Consider the following 22184-nt stretch of genomic DNA (forward strand, 5'->3'; position numbering starts at 1 on the left):
AACGTTTCCATCCCCCGCGGCTTCAGCAATGGATTGGTCCACTGAGATATGCGTCAATCAAGACGTGCCATAAATCTTTTTTTGGGGCAACTGCTCAACTACAAAATTCTCAGTCGACCAACAGCCTATGGACCAGTTGACTAAAAGGTGTCAGCCCTATTTGGTGATTCAAACAAAATACCCAGTTGCGTTGGCCGGGAATCGAACCCGGGTCAACTGCTTGGAAGGCAGCTATGCTCACCACTATACCACCAACGCTTACTAAATAACTACCAGGAGCAGTCTCTGTTTGAAAATGAAAGTAAAAGAAAACCTACATTTGACATTTGCAGAATAATAATGGGATTCCCTAAAAACACATCACTGACATCACCAGGCGGTAAATGAGTTAATAGACCAATAACAAAGAGTTCCAAACGGCTCTGCCAATAACAGCTAGTTTTCAGGTTTCCCCCTTTCCACTCAGACAATGCCAGACATTCCTAGCAAAATTCTTGCTTGACAAATTCGTCTTTACTAACAAGTCATTTTTGCTTATTTTGGATCATTTTCATTGAAAACAATCACAGTAAGGTATTTGATTGTTACCTAGAAATGATTTGACTGATCCATTGCTGAAGTCCCCAACAACATTTTTTCGAGTCGACCGAAAGCCGTTCTTTCGACCAGTCGACTGGTTCAAATGTTTAAAAGTGTGTTTTTCCATATATAAACTGAATAAAACCAACTATATGTAGGCTATTGAGCTTGTCTGATGCTTTAAGCATTACTCAAGAGGGTGCCCTAACCTAACCTGAAGAACAAAACCTTTTCCCGAATCTCCTCCTCCCGCTGCTGATGGCCTTTGCACCATTACGCTCCAGGCATTAGGCTACACCAGGGGGTCAGTTTCCATTTAGAGTGCCAATTAACCTTTCATTTATTTTTTACCGCCAAATTTCATGATATCCAATTGGTAGTTACAGTCTTGTCCCATCTCCACAACAGACTCAGGATAGGTGAAGGTTGAGAGCCACGCGTCCTCTGAAACACAACCCAGCCAAGCTGCACTGCTCACTTAACCTGGAAACCAGCTGCACCAATGTGTCAGAGGAAACACAGTACACCTGGCGACCGTGTCAGTGTGCATTGCGCCCGGCCTTCCACAGGAATCCCTAGTGCGCGATGGGACAAGAACATCCCTGCCGGACAAACTGTCCCCTAAACGAGACGACACCGGGCCAATTGTGCACCGCCTCATGGGTCTCCCGGTCGCGGCCGGCTGCAACAGAGGACACAGGCTTGAACCAGGATCCTGCTCTGCATTGCAGTGTCTTAGAACACTGCGCCACTCAGGAGACCCGACAACCTATCTTACCATTACTACCGATCTGCGTGCCAGTTATGGTTTTCATATGCATATTTTCGTAGAACAGTTTGATTGATTTCATATGTAAAGTCTTCGTATCTCAAAATCATTTTCAAGTGGTGAATAAAAATGATATCTAAACCAAAATGAAAACTACACAAATCTAAAAGTCACTTCTATTGCCATTGCCAACAATGTAAAAACGGCCTACATAAAGCCAACAAATAAAATCATTACAGTCTGAAGGTGGAAAAAATATTCTGATAAAAAATAAATCACTTTGGCTACACATGGCCTTTCTGCAAGGAACATGAAACAATGTAGCAGCCAGATGCTTGAGCTAACAAACTTGCAACGGTGTATAATATATTTTGGACCCTCAGTTTCCCCTGCCAGTGACCTCCGGGCAGACACAGCTGTAGGCTTAATATCAGGCTATTTACGCAAGGACAAGAAGTAATCAGGTAGGCCTATTTTATAACGTTTCCATCCCCCGCGGCTTCAGCAATGGATTGGTCCACTGAGATATGCGTCAATCAAGACGTGCCATAAATCTTTTTTTGGGGCAACTGCTCAACTACAAAATTCTCAGTCGACCAACAGCCTATGGACCAGTTGAGTAAAAGGTGTCAGCCCTATTTGATACTGAGATAAAAACAGCTGCACTAGACCTTTAGCAGATTCATTTCAAAGGGTGATTCAAACAAAATACCCAGTTGCGTTGGCCGGGAATCGAACCCGGGTCAACTGCTTGGAAGGCAGCTATGCTCACCACTATACCACCAACGCTTACTAAATAACTACCAGGAGCAGTCTCTGTTTGAAAATGAAAGTAAAAGAAAACCTACGTTTGACATTTGCAGAATAATAATGGGATTCCCTAAAAACACATCACTGACATCACCAGGCGGTAAATGAGTTAATAGACCAATAACAAAGAGTTCCAAACGGCTCTGCCAATAACAGCTAGTTTTCAGGTTTCCCCCTTTCCACTCAGACAATGCCAGACATTCCTAGCAAAATTCTTGCTTGACAAATTCGTCTTTACTAACAAGTCATTTTTGCTTATTTTGGATCATTTTCATTGAAAACAATCACAGTAAGGTATTTGATTGTTACCTAGAAATGATTTGACTGATCCATTGCTGAAGTCCCCAACAATTTTTTTCGAGTCGACCGAAAGCCGTTCTTTCGACCAGTCGACTGGTTCAAATGTTTAAAAGTGTGTTTTTCCATATATAAACTGAATAAAACCAACTATATGTAGGCTATTGAGCTTGTCTGATGCTTTAAGCATTACTCAAGAGGGTGCCCTAACCTAACCTGAAGAACAAAACCTTTTCCCGAATCTCCTCCTCCCGCTGCTGATGGCCTTTGCACCATTACGCTCCAGGCATTAGGCTACACCAGGGGGTCAGTTTCCATTTAGAGTGCCAATTAACCTTTCATTTATTTTTTACCGCCAAATTTCATGATATCCAATTGGTAGTTACAGTCTTGTCCCATCTCCACAACAGACTCAGGATAGGTGAAGGTTGAGAGCCACGCGTCCTCTGAAACACAACCCAGCCAAGCTGCACTGCTCACTTAACCTGGAAACCAGCTGCACCAATGTGTCAGAGGAAACACAGTACACCTGGCGACCGTGTCAGTGTGCATTGCGCCCGGCCTTCCACAGGAATCCCTAGTGCGCGATGGGACAAGAACATCCCTGCCGGACAAACTGTCCCCTAAACGAGATGACACCGGGCCAATTGTGCAGTCACTTCTATTGCCATTGCCAACAATGTAAAAACGGCCTACATAAAGCCAACAAATAAAATCATTACAGTCTGAAGGTGGAAAAAATATTCTGATAAAAAATAAATCACTTTGGCTACACATGGCCTTTCTGCAAGGAACATGAAACAATGTAGCAACTAATCAACTTGGTCCAGCCAGATGCTTGAGCTAACAAACTTGCAACGTTGTATAATATATTTTGGACCCTCAGTTTCCCCTGCCAGTGACCTCCGGGCAGACACAGCTGTAGGCTTAATATCAGGCTATTTACGCAAGGACAAGAAGTAATCAGGTAGGCCTATTTTATAACGTTTCCATCCCCCGCGGCTTCAGCAATGGATTGGTCCACTGAGATATGCGTCAATCAAGACGTGCCATAAATCTTTTTTTGGGGCAACTGCTCAACTACAAAATTCTCAGTCGACCAACAGCCTATGGACCAGTTGAGTAAAAGGTGTCAGCCCTATTTGATACTGAGATAAAAACAGCTGCACTAGACCTTTAGCAGATTCATTTCAAAGGGTGATTCAAACAAAATACCCAGTTGCGTTGGCCGGGAATCGAACCCGGGTCAACTGCTTGGAAGGCAGCTATGCTCACCACTATACCACCAACGCTTACTAAATAACTACCAGGAGCAGTCTCTGTTTGAAAATGAAAGTAATAGAAAACCTACATTTGACATTTGCAGAATAATAATGGGATTCCCTAAAAACACATCACTGACATCACCAGGCGGTAAATGAGTTAATAGACCAATAACAAAGAGTTCCAAACGGCTCTGCCAATAACAGCTAGTTTTCAGGTTTCCCCCTTTCCACTCAGACAATGCCAGACATTCCTAGCAAAATTCTTGCTTGACAAATTCGTCTTTACTAACAAGTCATTTTTGCTTATTTTGGATCATTTTCATTGAAAACAATCACAGTAAGGTATTTGATTGTTACCTAGAAATGATTTGACTGATCCATTGCTGAAGTCCCCAACAATTTTTTTCGAGTCGACCGAAAGCCGTTCTTTCGACCAGTCGACTGGTTCAAATGTTTAAAAGTGTGTTTTTCTATATATAAACTGAATAAAACCAACTATATGTAGGCTATTGAGCTTGTCTGATGCTTTAAGCATTACTCAAGAGGGTGCCCTAACCTAACCTGAAGAACAAAACCTTTTCCCGAATCTCCTCCTCCCGCTGCTGATGGCCTTTGCACCATTACGCTCCAGGCATTAGGCTACACCAGGGGGTCAGTTTCCATTTAGAGTGCCAATTAACCTTTCATTTATTTTTTACCGCCAAATTTCATGATATCCAATTGGTAGTTACAGTCTTGTCCCATCTCCACAACAGACTCAGGATAGGTGAAGGTTGAGAGCCACGCGTCCTCTGAAACACAACCCAGCCAAGCTGCACTGCTCACTTAACCTGGAAACCAGCTGCACCAATGTGTCAGAGGAAACACAGTACACCTGGCGACCGTGTCAGTGTGCATTGCGCCCGGCCTTCCACAGGAATCCCTAGTGCGCGATGGGACAAGAACATCCCTGCCGGACAAACTGTCCCCTAAACGAGACGACACCGGGCCAATTGTGCACCGCCTCATGGGTCTCCCGGTCGCGGCCGGCTGCAACAGAGGACACAGGCTTGAACCAGGATCCTGCTCTGCATTGCAGTGTCTTAGAACACTGCGCCACTCAGGAGACCCGACAACCTATCTTACCATTACTACCGATCTGCGTGCCAGTTATGGTTTTCATATGCATATTTTCGTAGAACAGTTTGATTGATTTCATATGTAAAGTCTTCGTATCTCAAAATCATTTTCAAGTGGTGAATAAAAATGATATCTAAACCAAAATGAAAACTACACAAATCTAAAAGTCACTTCTATTGCCATTGCCAACAATGTAAAAACGGCCTACATAAAGCCAACAAATAAAATCATTACAGTCTGAAGGTGGAAAAAATATTCTGATAAAAAATAAATCACTTTGGCTACACATGGCCTTTCTGCAAGGAACATGAAACAATGTAGCAACTAATCAACTTGGTCCAGCCAGATGCTTGAGCTAACAAACTTGCAACGTTGTATAATATATTTTGGACCCTCAGTTTCCCCTGCCAGTGACCTCCGGGCAGACACAGCTGTAGGCTTAATATCAGGCTATTTACGCAAGGACAAGAAGTAATCAGGTAGGCCTATTTTATAACGTTTCCATCCCCCGCGGCTTCAGCAATGGATTGGTCCACTGAGATATGCGTCAATCAAGACGTGCCATAAATCTTTTTTTGGGGCAACTGCTCAACTACAAAATTCTCAGTCGACCAACAGCCTATGGACCAGTTGAGTAAAAGGTGTCAGCCCTATTTGATACTGAGATAAAAACAGCTGCACTAGACCTTTAGCAGATTCATTTCAAAGGGTGATTCAAACAAAATACCCAGTTGCGTTGGCCGGGAATCGAACCCGGGTCAACTGCTTGGAAGGCAGCTATGCTCACCACTATACCACCAACGCTTACTAAATAACTACCAGGAGCAGTCTCTGTTTGAAAATGAAAGTAAAAGAAAACCTACATTTGACATTTGCAGAATAATAATGGGATTCCCTAAAAACACATCACTGACATCACCAGGCGGTAAATGAGTTAATAGACCAATAACAAAGAGTTCCAAACGGCTCTGCCAATAACAGCTAGTTTTCAGGTTTCCCCCTTTCCACTCAGACAATGCCAGACATTCCTAGCAAAATTCTTGCTTGACAAATTCGTCTTTACTAACAAGTCATTTTTGCTTATTTTGGATCATTTTCATTGAAAACAATCACAGTAAGGTATTTGATTGTTACCTAGAAATGATTTGACTGATCCATTGCTGAAGTCCCCAACAACATTTTTTCGAGTCGACCGAAAGCCGTTCTTTCGACCAGTCGACTGGTTCAAATGTTTAAAAGTGTGTTTTTCCATATATAAACTGAATAAAACCAACTATATGTAGGCTATTGAGCTTGTCTGATGCTTTAAGCATTACTCAAGAGGGTGCCCTAACCTAATCTGAAGAACAAAACCTTTTCCCGAATCTCCTCCTCCCGCTGCTGATGGCCTTTGCACCATTACGCTCCAGGCATTAGGCTACACCAGGGGGTCAGTTTCCATTTAGAGTGCCAATTAACCTTTCATTTATTTTTTACCGCCAAATTTCATGATATCCAATTGGTAGTTACAGTCTTGTCCCATCTCCACAACAGACTCAGGATAGGTGAAGGTTGAGAGCCACGCGTCCTCTGAAACACAACCCAGCCAAGCTGCACTGCTCACTTAACCTGGAAACCAGCTGCACCAATGTGTCAGAGGAAACACAGTACACCTGGCGACCGTGTCAGTGTGCATTGCGCCCGGCCTTCCACAGGAATCCCTAGTGCGCGATGGGACAAGAACATCCCTGCCCGGACAAACTGTCCCCTAAACGAGACGACACCGGGCCAATTGTGCAGTCACTTCTATTGCCATTGCCAACAATGTAAAAACGGCCTACATAAAGCCAACAAATAAAATCATTACAGTCTGAAGGTGGAAAAAATATTCTGATAAAAAATAAATCACTTTGGCTACACATGGCCTTTCTGCAAGGAACATGAAACAATGTAGCAGCCAGATGCTTGAGCTAACAAACTTGCAACGGTGTATAATATATTTTGGACCCTCAGTTTCCCCTGCCAGTGACCTCCGGGCAGACACAGCTGTAGGCTTAATATCAGGCTATTTACGCAAGGACAAGAAGTAATCAGGTAGGCCTATTTTATAACGTTTCCATCCCCCGCGGCTTCAGCAATGGATTGGTCCACTGAGATATGCGTCAATCAAGACGTGCCATAAATCTTTTTTTGGGGCAACTGCTCAACTACAAAATTCTCAGTCGACCAACAGCCTATGGACCAGTTGAGTAAAAGGTGTCAGCCCTATTTGATACTGAGATAAAAACAGCTGCACTAGACCTTTAGCAGATTCATTTCAAAGGGTGATTCAAACAAAATACCCAGTTGCGTTGGCCGGGAATCGAACCCGGGCCAATTGTGCACCGCCTCATGGGTCTCCCGGTCGCGGCCGGCTGCAACAGAGGACACAGGCTTGAACCAGGATCCTGCTCTGCATTGCAGTGTCTTAGAACACTGCGCCACTCAGGAGACCCGACAACCTATCTTACCATTACTACCGATCTGCGTGCCAGTTATGGTTTTCATATGCATATTTTCGTAGAACAGTTTGATTGATTTCATATGTAAAGTCTTCGTATCTCAAAATCATTTTCAAGTGGTGAATAAAAATGATATCTAAACCAAAATGAAAACTACACAAATCTAAAAGTCACTTCTATTGCCATTGCCAACAATGTAAAAACGGCCTACATAAAGCCAACAAATAAAATCATTACAGTCTGAAGGTGGAAAAAATATTCTGATAAAAAATAAATCACTTTGGCTACACATGGCCTTTCTGCAAGGAACATGAAACAATGTAGCAGCCAGATGCTTGAGCTAACAAACTTGCAACGGTGTATAATATATTTTGGACCCTCAGTTTCCCCTGCCAGTGACCTCCGGGCAGACACAGCTGTAGGCTTAATATCAGGCTATTTACGCAAGGACAAGAAGTAATCAGGTAGGCCTATTTTATAACGTTTCCATCCCCCGCGGCTTCAGCAATGGATTGGTCCACTGAGATATGCGTCAATCAAGACGTGCCATAAATCTTTTTTTGGGGCAACTGCTCAACTACAAAATTCTCAGTCGACCAACAGCCTATGGACCAGTTGAGTAAAAGGTGTCAGCCCTATTTGATACTGAGATAAAAACAGCTGCACTAGACCTTTAGCAGATTCATTTCAAAGGGTGATTCAAACAAAATACCCAGTTGCGTTGGCCGGGAATCGAACCCGGGTCAACTGCTTGGAAGGCAGCTATGCTCACCACTATACCACCAACGCTTACTAAATAACTACCAGGAGCAGTCTCTGTTTGAAAATGAAAGTAAAAGAAAACCTACGTTTGACATTTGCAGAATAATAATGGGATTCCCTAAAAACACATCACTGACATCACCAGGCGGTAAATGAGTTAATAGACCAATAACAAAGAGTTCCAAACGGCTCTGCCAATAACAGCTAGTTTTCAGGTTTCCCCCTTTCCACTCAGACAATGCCAGACATTCCTAGCAAAATTCTTGCTTGACAAATTCGTCTTTACTAACAAGTCATTTTTGCTTATTTTGGATCATTTTCATTGAAAACAATCACAGTAAGGTATTTGATTGTTACCTAGAAATGATTTGACTGATCCATTGCTGAAGTCCCCAACAATTTTTTTCGAGTCGACCGAAAGCCGTTCTTTCGACCAGTCGACTGGTTCAAATGTTTAAAAGTGTGTTTTTCCATATATAAACTGAATAAAACCAACTATATGTAGGCTATTGAGCTTGTCTGATGCTTTAAGCATTACTCAAGAGGGTGCCCTAACCTAACCTGAAGAACAAAACCTTTTCCCGAATCTCCTCCTCCCGCTGCTGATGGCCTTTGCACCATTACGCTCCAGGCATTAGGCTACACCAGGGGGTCAGTTTCCATTTAGAGTGCCAATTAACCTTTCATTTATTTTTTACCGCCAAATTTCATGATATCCAATTGGTAGTTACAGTCTTGTCCCATCTCCACAACAGACTCAGGATAGGTGAAGGTTGAGAGCCACGCGTCCTCTGAAACACAACCCAGCCAAGCTGCACTGCTCACTTAACCTGGAAACCAGCTGCACCAATGTGTCAGAGGAAACACAGTACACCTGGCGACCGTGTCAGTGTGCATTGCGCCCGGCCTTCCACAGGAATCCCTAGTGCGCGATGGGACAAGAACATCCCTGCCGGACAAACTGTCCCCTAAACGAGATGACACCGGGCCAATTGTGCAGTCACTTCTATTGCCATTGCCAACAATGTAAAAACGGCCTACATAAAGCCAACAAATAAAATCATTACAGTCTGAAGGTGGAAAAAATATTCTGATAAAAAATAAATCACTTTGGCTACACATGGCCTTTCTGCAAGGAACATGAAACAATGTAGCAACTAATCAACTTGGTCCAGCCAGATGCTTGAGCTAACAAACTTGCAACGTTGTATAATATATTTTGGACCCTCAGTTTCCCCTGCCAGTGACCTCCGGGCAGACACAGCTGTAGGCTTAATATCAGGCTATTTACGCAAGGACAAGAAGTAATCAGGTAGGCCTATTTTATAACGTTTCCATCCCCCGCGGCTTCAGCAATGGATTGGTCCACTGAGATATGCGTCAATCAAGACGTGCCATAAATCTTTTTTTGGGGCAACTGCTCAACTACAAAATTCTCAGTCGACCAACAGCCTATGGACCAGTTGAGTAAAAGGTGTCAGCCCTATTTGATACTGAGATAAAAACAGCTGCACTAGACCTTTAGCAGATTCATTTCAAAGGGTGATTCAAACAAAATACCCAGTTGCGTTGGCCGGGAATCGAACCCGGGTCAACTGCTTGGAAGGCAGCTATGCTCACCACTATACCACCAACGCTTACTAAATAACTACCAGGAGCAGTCTCTGTTTGAAAATGAAAGTAATAGAAAACCTACATTTGACATTTGCAGAATAATAATGGGATTCCCTAAAAACACATCACTGACATCACCAGGCGGTAAATGAGTTAATAGACCAATAACAAAGAGTTCCAAACGGCTCTGCCAATAACAGCTAGTTTTCAGGTTTCCCCCTTTCCACTCAGACAATGCCAGACATTCCTAGCAAAATTCTTGCTTGACAAATTCGTCTTTACTAACAAGTCATTTTTGCTTATTTTGGATCATTTTCATTGAAAACAATCACAGTAAGGTATTTGATTGTTACCTAGAAATGATTTGACTGATCCATTGCTGAAGTCCCCAACAATTTTTTTCGAGTCGACCGAAAGCCGTTCTTTCGACCAGTCGACTGGTTCAAATGTTTAAAAGTGTGTTTTTCTATATATAAACTGAATAAAACCAACTATATGTAGGCTATTGAGCTTGTCTGATGCTTTAAGCATTACTCAAGAGGGTGCCCTAACCTAACCTGAAGAACAAAACCTTTTCCCGAATCTCCTCCTCCCGCTGCTGATGGCCTTTGCACCATTACGCTCCAGGCATTAGGCTACACCAGGGGGTCAGTTTCCATTTAGAGTGCCAATTAACCTTTCATTTATTTTTTACCGCCAAATTTCATGATATCCAATTGGTAGTTACAGTCTTGTCCCATCTCCACAACAGACTCAGGATAGGTGAAGGTTGAGAGCCACGCGTCCTCTGAAACACAACCCAGCCAAGCTGCACTGCTCACTTAACCTGGAAACCAGCTGCACCAATGTGTCAGAGGAAACACAGTACACCTGGCGACCGTGTCAGTGTGCATTGCGCCCGGCCTTCCACAGGAATCCCTAGTGCGCGATGGGACAAGAACATCCCTGCCGGACAAACTGTCCCCTAAACGAGACGACACCGGGCCAATTGTGCACCGCCTCATGGGTCTCCCGGTCGCGGCCGGCTGCAACAGAGGACACAGGCTTGAACCAGGATCCTGCTCTGCATTGCAGTGTCTTAGAACACTGCGCCACTCAGGAGACCCGACAACCTATCTTACCATTACTACCGATCTGCGTGCCAGTTATGGTTTTCATATGCATATTTTCGTAGAACAGTTTGATTGATTTCATATGTAAAGTCTTCGTATCTCAAAATCATTTTCAAGTGGTGAATAAAAATGATATCTAAACCAAAATGAAAACTACACAAATCTAAAAGTCACTTCTATTGCCATTGCCAACAATGTAAAAACGGCCTACATAAAGCCAACAAATAAAATCATTACAGTCTGAAGGTGGAAAAAATATTCTGATAAAAAATAAATCACTTTGGCTACACATGGCCTTTCTGCAAGGAACATGAAACAATGTAGCAACTAATCAACTTGGTCCAGCCAGATGCTTGAGCTAACAAACTTGCAACGTTGTATAATATATTTTGGACCCTCAGTTTCCCCTGCCAGTGACCTCCGGGCAGACACAGCTGTAGGCTTAATATCAGGCTATTTACGCAAGGACAAGAAGTAATCAGGTAGGCCTATTTTATAACGTTTCCATCCCCCGCGGCTTCAGCAATGGATTGGTCCACTGAGATATGCGTCAATCAAGACGTGCCATAAATCTTTTTTTGGGGCAACTGCTCAACTACAAAATTCTCAGTCGACCAACAGCCTATGGACCAGTTGAGTAAAAGGTGTCAGCCCTATTTGATACTGAGATAAAAACAGCTGCACTAGACCTTTAGCAGATTCATTTCAAAGGGTGATTCAAACAAAATACCCAGTTGCGTTGGCCGGGAATCGAACCCGGGTCAACTGCTTGGAAGGCAGCTATGCTCACCACTATACCACCAACGCTTACTAAATAACTACCAGGAGCAGTCTCTGTTTGAAAATGAAAGTAATAGAAAACCTACATTTGACATTTGCAGAATAATAATGGGATTCCCTAAAAACACATCACTGACATCACCAGGCGGTAAATGAGTTAATAGACCAATAACAAAGAGTTCCAAACGGCTCTGCCAATAACAGCTAGTTTTCAGGTTTCCCCCTTTCCACTCAGACAATGCCAGACATTCCTAGCAAAATTCTTGCTTGACAAATTCGTCTTTACTAACAAGTCATTTTTGCTTATTTTGGATCATTTTCATTGAAAACAATCACAGTAAGGTATTTGATTGTTACCTAGAAATGATTTGACTGATCCATTGCTGAAGTCCCCAACAATTTTTTTCGAGTCGACCGAAAGCCGTTCTTTCGACCAGTCGACTGGTTCAAATGTTTAAAAGTGTGTTTTTCTATATATAAACTGAATAAAACCAACTATATGTAGGCTATTGAGCTTGTCTGATGCTTTAAGCATTACTCAAGAGGGTGCCCTAACCTAACCTGAAGAACAAAACCTTTTCCCGAATCTCCTCCTCCCGCTGCTGATGGCCTTTGCACCATTACGCTCCAGGCATTAGGCTACACCAGGGGGTCAGTTTCCATTTAGAGTGCCAATTAACCTTTCATTTATTTTTTACCGCCAAATTTCATGATATCCAATTGGTAGTTACAGTCTTGTCCCATCTCCACAACAGACTCAGGATAGGTGAAGGTTGAGAGCCACGCGTCCTCTGAAACACAACCCAGCCAAGCTGCACTGCTCACTTAACCTGGAAACCAGCTGCACCAATGTGTCAGAGGAAACACAGTACACCTGGCGACCGTGTCAGTGTGCATTGCGCCCGGCCTTCCACAGGAATCCCTAGTGCGCGATGGGACAAGAACATCCCTGCCGGACAAACTGTCCCCTAAACGAGACGACACCGGGCCAATTGTGCACCGCCTCATGGGTCTCCCGGTCGCGGCCGGCTGCAACAGAGGACACAGGCTTGAACCAGGATCCTGCTCTGCATTGCAGTGTCTTAGAACACTGCGCCACTCAGGAGACCCGACAACCTATCTTACCATTACTACCGATCTGCGTGCCAGTTATGGTTTTCATATGCATATTTTCGTAGAACAGTTTGATTGATTTCATATGTAAAGTCTTCGTATCTCAAAATCATTTTCAAGTGGTGAATAAAAATGATATCTAAACCAAAATGAAAACTACACAAATCTAAAAGTCACTTCTATTGCCATTGCCAACAATGTAAAAACGGCCTACATAAAGCCAACAAATAAAATCATTACAGTCTGAAGGTGGAAAAAATATTCTGATAAAAAATAAATCACTTTGGCTACACATGGCCTTTCTGCAAGGAACATGAAACAATGTAGCAACTAATCAACTTGGTCCAGCCAGATGCTTGAGCTAACAAACTTGCAACGTTGTATAATATATTTTGGACCCTCAGTTTCCCCTGCCAGTGACCTCCGGGCAGACACAGCTGTAGGCTTAATATCAGGCTATTTACGCAAGGACAAGAAGTAATCAGGTAGGCCTATTTTATAACGTTTCCATCCCCCGCGGCTTCAGCAATGGATTGGTCCACTGAGATATGCGTCAATCAAGACGTGCCATAAATCTTTTTTTGGGGCAACTGCTCAACTACAAAATTCTCAGTCGACCAACAGCCTATGGACCAGTTGAGTAAAAGGTGTCAGCCCTATTTGATACTGAGATAAAAACAGCTGCACTAGACCTTTAGCAGATTCATTTCAAAGGGTGATTCAAACAAAATACCCAGTTGCGTTGGCCGGGAATCGAACCCGGGTCAACTGCTTGGAAGGCAGCTATGCTCACCACTATACCACCAACGCTTACTAAATAACTACCAGGAGCAGTCTCTGTTTGAAAATGAAAGTAATAGAAAACCTACATTTGACATTTGCAGAATAATAATGGGATTCCCTAAAAACACATCACTGACATCACCAGGCGGTAAATGAGTTAATAGACCAATAACAAAGAGTTCCAAACGGCTCTGCCAATAACAGCTAGTTTTCAGGTTTCCCCCTTTCCACTCAGACAATGCCAGACATTCCTAGCAAAATTCTTGCTTGACAAATTCGTCTTTACTAACAAGTCATTTTTGCTTATTTTGGATCATTTTCATTGAAAACAATCACAGTAAGGTATTTGATTGTTACCTAGAAATGATTTGACTGATCCATTGCTGAAGTCCCCAACAATTTTTTTCGAGTCGACCGAAAGCCGTTCTTTCGACCAGTCGACTGGTTCAAATGTTTAAAAGTGTGTTTTTCTATATATAAACTGAATAAAACCAACTATATGTAGGCTATTGAGCTTGTCTGATGCTTTAAGCATTACTCAAGAGGGTGCCCTAACCTAACCTGAAGAACAAAACCTTTTCCCGAATCTCCTCCTCCCGCTGCTGATGGCCTTTGCACCATTACGCTCCAGGCATTAGGCTACACCAGGGGGTCAGTTTCCATTTAGAGTGCCAATTAACCTTTCATTTATTTTTTACCGCCAAATTTCATGATATCCAATTGGTAGTTACAGTCTTGTCCCATCTCCACAACAGACTCAGGATAGGTGAAGGTTGAGAGCCACGCGTCCTCTGAAACACAACCCAGCCAAGCTGCACTGCTCACTTAACCTGGAAACCAGCTGCACCAATGTGTCAGAGGAAACACAGTACACCTGGCGACCGTGTCAGTGTGCATTGCGCCCGGCCTTCCACAGGAATCCCTAGTGCGCGATGGGACAAGAACATCCCTGCCGGACAAACTGTCCCCTAAACGAGACGACACCGGGCCAATTGTGCACCGCCTCATGGGTCTCCCGGTCGCGGCCGGCTGCAACAGAGGACACAGGCTTGAACCAGGATCCTGCTCTGCATTGCAGTGTCTTAGAACACTGCGCCACTCAGGAGACCCGACAACCTATCTTACCATTACTACCGATCTGCGTGCCAGTTATGGTTTTCATATGCATATTTTCGTAGAACAGTTTGATTGATTTCATATGTAAAGTCTTCGTATCTCAAAATCATTTTCAAGTGGTGAATAAAAATGATATCTAAACCAAAATGAAAACTACACAAATCTAAAAGTCACTTCTATTGCCATTGCCAACAATGTAAAAACGGCCTACATAAAGCCAACAAATAAAATCATTACAGTCTGAAGGTGGAAAAAATATTCTGATAAAAAATAAATCACTTTGGCTACACATGGCCTTTCTGCAAGGAACATGAAACAATGTAGCAACTAATCAACTTGGTCCAGCCAGATGCTTGAGCTAACAAACTTGCAACGTTGTATAATATATTTTGGACCCTCAGTTTCCCCTGCCAGTGACCTCCGGGCAGACACAGCTGTAGGCTTAATATCAGGCTATTTACGCAAGGACAAGAAGTAATCAGGTAGGCCTATTTTATAACGTTTCCATCCCCCGCGGCTTCAGCAATGGATTGGTCCACTGAGATATGCGTCAATCAAGACGTGCCATAAATCTTTTTTTGGGGCAACTGCTCAACTACAAAATTCTCAGTCGACCAACAGCCTATGGACCAGTTGAGTAAAAGGTGTCAGCCCTATTTGATACTGAGATAAAAACAGCTGCACTAGACCTTTAGCAGATTCATTTCAAAGGGTGATTCAAACAAAATACCCAGTTGCGTTGGCCGGGAATCGAACCCGGGTCAACTGCTTGGAAGGCAGCTATGCTCACCACTATACCACCAACGCTTACTAAATAACTACCAGGAGCAGTCTCTGTTTGAAAATGAAAGTAAAAGAAAACCTACATTTGACATTTGCAGAATAATAATGGGATTCCCTAAAAACACATCACTGACATCACCAGGCGGTAAATGAGTTAATAGACCAATAACAAAGAGTTCCAAACGGCTCTGCCAATAACAGCTAGTTTTCAGGTTTCCCCCTTTCCACTCAGACAATGCCAGACATTCCTAGCAAAATTCTTGCTTGACAAATTCGTCTTTACTAACAAGTCATTTTTGCTTATTTTGGATCATTTTCATTGAAAACAATCACAGTAAGGTATTTGATTGTTACCTAGAAATGATTTGACTGATCCATTGCTGAAGTCCCCAACAACATTTTTTCGAGTCGACCGAAAGCCGTTCTTTCGACCAGTCGACTGGTTCAAATGTTTAAAAGTGTGTTTTTCCATATATAAACTGAATAAAACCAACTATATGTAGGCTATTGAGCTTGTCTGATGCTTTAAGCATTACTCAAGAGGGTGCCCTAACCTAACCTGAAGAACAAAACCTTTTCCCGAATCTCCTCCTCCCGCTGCTGATGGCCTTTGCACCATTACGCTCCAGGCATTAGGCTACACCAGGGGGTCAGTTTCCATTTAGAGTGCCAATTAACCTTTCATTTATTTTTTACCGCCAAATTTCATGATATCCAATTGGTAGTTACAGTCTTGTCCCATCTCAAATCAAATCAAATCAAATCAAATTTTATTTGTCACATACACATGGTTAGCAGATGGTAATGCTGACACCACACTCCGAGGGCCCTCACCTCCTCCCTGTAGGCCGTCTCGTCGTTGTTGGTAATCAAGCCTACCACTGTTGTGTCGTCCGCAAACTTGATGATTGAGTTGGAGGCGTGCGTGGCCACGCAGTCGTGGGTGAACAGGGAGTACAGGAGAGGGCTCAGAACGCACCCTTGTGGGGCCCCAGTGTTGAGGATCAGCGGGGAGGAGATGTTGTTGCCTACCCTCACCACCTGGGGGCGGCCCGTCAGGAAGTCCAGTACCCAGTTGCACAGGGCGGGGTCGAGACCCAGGGTCTCGAGCTTGATGACGAGCTTGGAGGGTACTATGGTGTTGAATGCCGAGCTGTAGTCGATGAACAGCATTCTCACATAGGTATTCCTCTTGTCCAGATGGGTTAGGGCAGTGTGCAGTGTGGTTGAGATTGCATCGTCTGTGGACCTATTTGGGCGGTAAGCAAATTGGAGTGGGTCTAGGGTGTCAGGTAGGGTGGAGGTGATATGGTCCTTGACTAGTCTCTCAAAGCACTTCATGATGACGGAAGTGAGTGCTACGGGGCTGTAGTCGTTTAGCTCAGTTACCTTAGCTTTCTTGGGAACAGGAACAATGGTGGCCCTCTTGAAGCATGTGGGAACAGCAGACTGGTATAGGGATTGATTGAATATGTCCGTAAACACACCGGCCAGCTGGTCTGCGCATGCTCTGAGGGCGCGGCTGGGGATGCCGTCTGGGCCTGCAGCCTTGCGAGGGTTAACACGTTTAAATGTCTTACTCACCTCGGCTGCAGTGAAGGAGAGACCGCATGTTTTCGTTGCAGGCCGTGTCAGTGGCACTGTATTGTCCTCAAAGCGGGAAAAAAAGTTATTAAGTCTGTCTGGGAGCAGGACATCCTGGTCCGTGACTGTGCTGGATTTCTTCCTGTAGTCCGTGATTGACTGTAGACCCTGCCACATGCCTCTTGTGTCTGAGCCGTTGAATTGAGATTCTACTTTGTCTCTGTACTGACGCTTAGCTTGTTTGATAGCCTTGCGGAGGGAATAGCTGCACTGTTTGTATTCGGTCATGTTACCAGACACCTTGCCCTGATTAAAAGCACTGGTTCGCGCTTTCAGTTTCACGCGAATGCTGCCATCAATCCACGGTTTCTGGTTAGGGAATGTTTTAATCGTTGCTATGGGAACGACATCTTCAACGCACGTTCTAATGAACTCGCACACCGAATCAGCGTATTCGTCAATGTTGTTGTCTGACGCAATACGAAACATGTCCCAGTCCACGTGATGGAAGCAGTCTTGGAGTGTGGAGTCAGCTTGGTCGGACCAGCGTTGGACAGACCTCAGCGTGGGAGCCTCTTGCCATTGCCAACAATGTAAAAACGGCCTACATAAAGCCAACAAATAAAATCATTACAGTCTGAAGGTGGAAAAAATATTCTGATAAAAAATAAATCACTTTGGCTACACATGGCCTTTCTGCAAGGAACATGAAACAATGTAGCAACTAATCAACTTGGTCCAGCCAGATGCTTGAGCTAACAAACTTGCAACGTTGTATAATATATTTTGGACCCTCAGTTTCCCCTGCCAGTGACCTCCGGGCAGACACAGCTGTAGGCTTAATATCAGGCTATTTACGCAAGGACAAGAAGTAATCAGGTAGGCCTATTTTATAACGTTTCCATCCCCCGCGGCTTCAGCAATGGATTGGTCCACTGAGATATGTGTCAATCAAGACGTGCCATAAATCTTTTTTTGGGGCAACTGCTCAACTACAAAATTCTCAGTCGACCAACAGCCTATGGACCAGTTGACTAAAAGGTGTCAGCCCTATTTGGTGATTCAAACAAAATACCCAGTTGCGTTGGCCGGGAATCGAACCCGGGTCAACTGCTTGGAAGGCAGCTATGCTCACCACTATACCACCAACGCTTACTAAATAACTACCAGGAGCAGTCTCTGTTTGAAAATGAAAGTAAAAGAAAACCTACATTTGACATTTGCAGAATAATAATGGGATTCCCTAAAAACACATCACTGACATCACCAGGCGGTAAATGAGTTAATAGACCAATAACAAAGAGTTCCAAACGGCTCTGCCAATAACAGCTAGTTTTCAGGTTTCCCCCTTTCCACTCAGACAATGCCAGACATTCCTAGCAAAATTCTTGCTTGACAAATTCGTCTTTACTAACAAGTCATTTTTGCTTATTTTGGATCATTTTCATTGAAAACAATCACAGTAAGGTATTTGATTGTTACCTAGAAATGATTTGACTGATCCATTGCTGAAGTCCCCAACAACATTTTTTCGAGTCGACCGAAAGCCGTTCTTTCGACCAGTCGACTGGTTCAAATGTTTAAAAGTGTGTTTTTCCATATATAAACTGAATAAAACCAACTATATGTAGGCTATTGAGCTTGTCTGATGCTTTAAGCATTACTCAAGAGGGTGCCCTAACCTAACCTGAAGAACAAAACCTTTTCCCGAATCTCCTCCTCCCGCTGCTGATGGCCTTTGCACCATTACGCTCCAGGCATTAGGCTACACCAGGGGGTCAGTTTCCATTTAGAGTGCCAATTAACCTTTCATTTATTTTTTACCGCCAAATTTCATGATATCCAATTGGTAGTTACAGTCTTGTCCCATCTCAAATCAAATCAAATCAAATCAAATTTTATTTGTCACATACACATGGTTAGCAGATGGTAATGCTGACACCACACTCCGAGGGCCCTCACCTCCTCCCTGTAGGCCGTCTCGTCGTTGTTGGTAATCAAGCCTACCACTGTTGTGTCGTCCGCAAACTTGATGATTGAGTTGGAGGCGTGCGTGGCCACGCAGTCGTGGGTGAACAGGGAGTACAGGAGAGGGCTCAGAACGCACCCTTGTGGGGCCCCAGTGTTGAGGATCAGCGGGGAGGAGATGTTGTTGCCTACCCTCACCACCTGGGGGCGGCCCGTCAGGAAGTCCAGTACCCAGTTGCACAGGGCGGGGTCGAGACCCAGGGTCTCGAGCTTGATGACGAGCTTGGAGGGTACTATGGTGTTGAATGCCGAGCTGTAGTCGATGAACAGCATTCTCACATAGGTATTCCTCTTGTCCAGATGGGTTAGGGCAGTGTGCAGTGTGGTTGAGATTGCATCGTCTGTGGACCTATTTGGGCGGTAAGCAAATTGGAGTGGGTCTAGGGTGTCAGGTAGGGTGGAGGTGATATGGTCCTTGACTAGTCTCTCAAAGCACTTCATGATGACGGAAGTGAGTGCTACGGGGCTGTAGTCGTTTAGCTCAGTTACCTTAGCTTTCTTGGGAACAGGAACAATGGTGGCCCTCTTGAAGCATGTGGGAACAGCAGACTGGTATAGGGATTGATTGAATATGTCCGTAAACACACCGGCCAGCTGGTCTGCGCATGCTCTGAGGGCGCGGCTGGGGATGCCGTCTGGGCCTGCAGCCTTGCGAGGGTTAACACGTTTAAATGTCTTACTCACCTCGGCTGCAGTGAAGGAGAGACCGCATGTTTTCGTTGCAGGCCGTGTCAGTGGCACTGTATTGTCCTCAAAGCGGGAAAAAAAGTTATTAAGTCTGTCTGGGAGCAGGACATCCTGGTCCGTGACTGTGCTGGATTTCTTCCTGTAGTCCGTGATTGACTGTAGACCCTGCCACATGCCTCTTGTGTCTGAGCCGTTGAATTGAGATTCTACTTTGTCTCTGTACTGACGCTTAGCTTGTTTGATAGCCTTGCGGAGGGAATAGCTGCACTGTTTGTATTCGGTCATGTTACCAGACACCTTGCCCTGATTAAAAGCACTGGTTCGCGCTTTCAGTTTCACGCGAATGCTGCCATCAATCCACGGTTTCTGGTTAGGGAATGTTTTAATCGTTGCTATGGGAACGACATCTTCAACGCACGTTCTAATGAACTCGCACACCGAATCAGCGTATTCGTCAATGTTGTTGTCTGACGCAATACGAAACATGTCCCAGTCCACGTGATGGAAGCAGTCTTGGAGTGTGGAGTCAGCTTGGTCGGACCAGCGTTGGACAGACCTCAGCGTGGGAGCCTCTTGCCATTGCCAACAATGTAAAAACGGCCTACATAAAGCCAACAAATAAAATCATTACAGTCTGAAGGTGGAAAAAATATTCTGATAAAAAATAAATCACTTTGGCTACACATGGCCTTTCTGCAAGGAACATGAAACAATGTAGCAACTAATCAACTTGGTCCAGCCAGATGCTTGAGCTAACAAACTTGCAACGTTGTATAATATATTTTGGACCCTCAGTTTCCCCTGCCAGTGACCTCCGGGCAGACACAGCTGTAGGCTTAATATCAGGCTATTTACGCAAGGACAAGAAGTAATCAGGTAGGCCTATTTTATAACGTTTCCATCCCCCGCGGCTTCAGCAATGGATTGGTCCACTGAGATATGTGTCAATCAAGACGTGCCATAAATCTTTTTTTGGGGCAACTGCTCAACTACAAAATTCTCAGTCGACCAACAGCCTATGGACCAGTTGACTAAAAGGTGTCAGCCCTATTTGGTGATTCAAACAAAATACCCAGTTGCGTTGGCCGGGAATCGAACCCGGGTCAACTGCTTGGAAGGCAGCTATGCTCACCACTATACCACCAACGCTTACTAAATAACTACCAGGAGCAGTCTCTGTTTGAAAATGAAAGTAAAAGAAAACCTACATTTGACATTTGCAGAATAATAATGGGATTCCCTAAAAACACATCACTGACATCACCAGGCGGTAAATGAGTTAATAGACCAATAACAAAGAGTTCCAAACGGCTCTGCCAATAACAGCTAGTTTTCAGGTTTCCCCCTTTCCACTCAGACAATGCCAGACATTCCTAGCAAAATTCTTGCTTGACAAATTCGTCTTTACTAACAAGTCATTTTTGCTTATTTTGGATCATTTTCATTGAAAACAATCACAGTAAGGTATTTGATTGTTACCTAGAAATGATTTGACTGATCCATTGCTGAAGTCCCCAACAACATTTTTTCGAGTCGACCGAAAGCCGTTCTTTCGACCAGTCGACTGGTTCAAATGTTTAAAAGTGTGTTTTTCCATATATAAACTGAATAAAACCAACTATATGTAGGCTATTGAGCTTGTCTGATGCTTTAAGCATTACTCAAGAGGGTGCCCTAACCTAACCTGAAGAACAAAACCTTTTCCCGAATCTCCTCCTCCCGCTGCTGATGGCCTTTGCACCATTACGCTCCAGGCATTAGGCTACACCAGGGGGTCAGTTTCCATTTAGAGTGCCAATTAACCTTTCATTTATTTTTTACCGCCAAATTTCATGATATCCAATTGGTAGTTACAGTCTTGTCCCATCTCAAATCAAATCAAATCAAATCAAATTTTATTTGTCACATACACATGGTTAGCAGATGGTAATGCTGACACCACACTCCGAGGGCCCTCACCTCCTCCCTGTAGGCCGTCTCGTCGTTGTTGGTAATCAAGCCTACCACTGTTGTGTCGTCCGCAAACTTGATGATTGAGTTGGAGGCGTGCGTGGCCACGCAGTCGTGGGTGAACAGGGAGTACAGGAGAGGGCTCAGAACGCACCCTTGTGGGGCCCCAGTGTTGAGGATCAGCGGGGAGGAGATGTTGTTGCCTACCCTCACCACCTGGGGGCGGCCCGTCAGGAAGTCCAGTACCCAGTTGCACAGGGCGGGGTCGAGACCCAGGGTCTCGAGCTTGATGACGAGCTTGGAGGGTACTATGGTGTTGAATGCCGAGCTGTAGTCGATGAACAGCATTCTCACATAGGTATTCCTCTTGTCCAGATGGGTTAGGGCAGTGTGCAGTGTGGTTGAGATTGCATCGTCTGTGGACCTATTTGGGCGGTAAGCAAATTGGAGTGGGTCTAGGGTGTCAGGTAGGGTGGAGGTGATATGGTCCTTGACTAGTCTCTCAAAGCACTTCATGATGACGGAAGTGAGTGCTACGGGGCTGTAGTCGTTT

The 22184-nt window shown here is 44.2% G+C and overlaps 11 non-coding genes across 11 annotated transcripts; all 11 read right to left on the minus strand.

Annotated features, from left to right (window-relative positions):
- Positions 1-186: 186 nt before the first annotated feature.
- On the minus strand, positions 187-258 carry trnag-ucc. Its single transcript has one exon. It is a non-coding gene; the product is annotated as a tRNA-Gly (tRNA).
- A 1807-nt stretch (positions 259-2065) lies between these two features.
- trnag-ucc lies at positions 2066-2137 on the minus strand. Its single transcript has one exon. It is a non-coding gene; the product is annotated as a tRNA-Gly (tRNA).
- A 1538-nt stretch (positions 2138-3675) lies between these two features.
- trnag-ucc lies at positions 3676-3747 on the minus strand. The gene has a single exon. It is a non-coding gene; the product is annotated as a tRNA-Gly (tRNA).
- Positions 3748-5571: 1824 nt separating this feature from the next.
- On the minus strand, positions 5572-5643 carry trnag-ucc. The gene has a single exon. It is a non-coding gene; the product is annotated as a tRNA-Gly (tRNA).
- A 2393-nt stretch (positions 5644-8036) lies between these two features.
- Positions 8037-8108, minus strand: trnag-ucc. The gene has a single exon. It is a non-coding gene; the product is annotated as a tRNA-Gly (tRNA).
- A 1538-nt stretch (positions 8109-9646) lies between these two features.
- On the minus strand, positions 9647-9718 carry trnag-ucc. The gene has a single exon. It is a non-coding gene; the product is annotated as a tRNA-Gly (tRNA).
- A 1824-nt stretch (positions 9719-11542) lies between these two features.
- trnag-ucc lies at positions 11543-11614 on the minus strand. The gene has a single exon. It is a non-coding gene; the product is annotated as a tRNA-Gly (tRNA).
- Positions 11615-13438: 1824 nt separating this feature from the next.
- Positions 13439-13510, minus strand: trnag-ucc. Its single transcript has one exon. It is a non-coding gene; the product is annotated as a tRNA-Gly (tRNA).
- A 1824-nt stretch (positions 13511-15334) lies between these two features.
- On the minus strand, positions 15335-15406 carry trnag-ucc. The gene has a single exon. It is a non-coding gene; the product is annotated as a tRNA-Gly (tRNA).
- Positions 15407-18046: 2640 nt separating this feature from the next.
- trnag-ucc lies at positions 18047-18118 on the minus strand. Its single transcript has one exon. It is a non-coding gene; the product is annotated as a tRNA-Gly (tRNA).
- A 2640-nt stretch (positions 18119-20758) lies between these two features.
- On the minus strand, positions 20759-20830 carry trnag-ucc. The gene has a single exon. It is a non-coding gene; the product is annotated as a tRNA-Gly (tRNA).
- Between the last annotated feature and the right edge of the window lie 1354 nt (positions 20831-22184).

Source organism: Oncorhynchus mykiss, chromosome 28 (assembly GCF_013265735.2).
Source record: "Oncorhynchus mykiss isolate Arlee chromosome 28, USDA_OmykA_1.1, whole genome shotgun sequence".
NCBI lineage: Eukaryota > Metazoa > Chordata > Actinopteri > Salmoniformes > Salmonidae > Oncorhynchus > Oncorhynchus mykiss.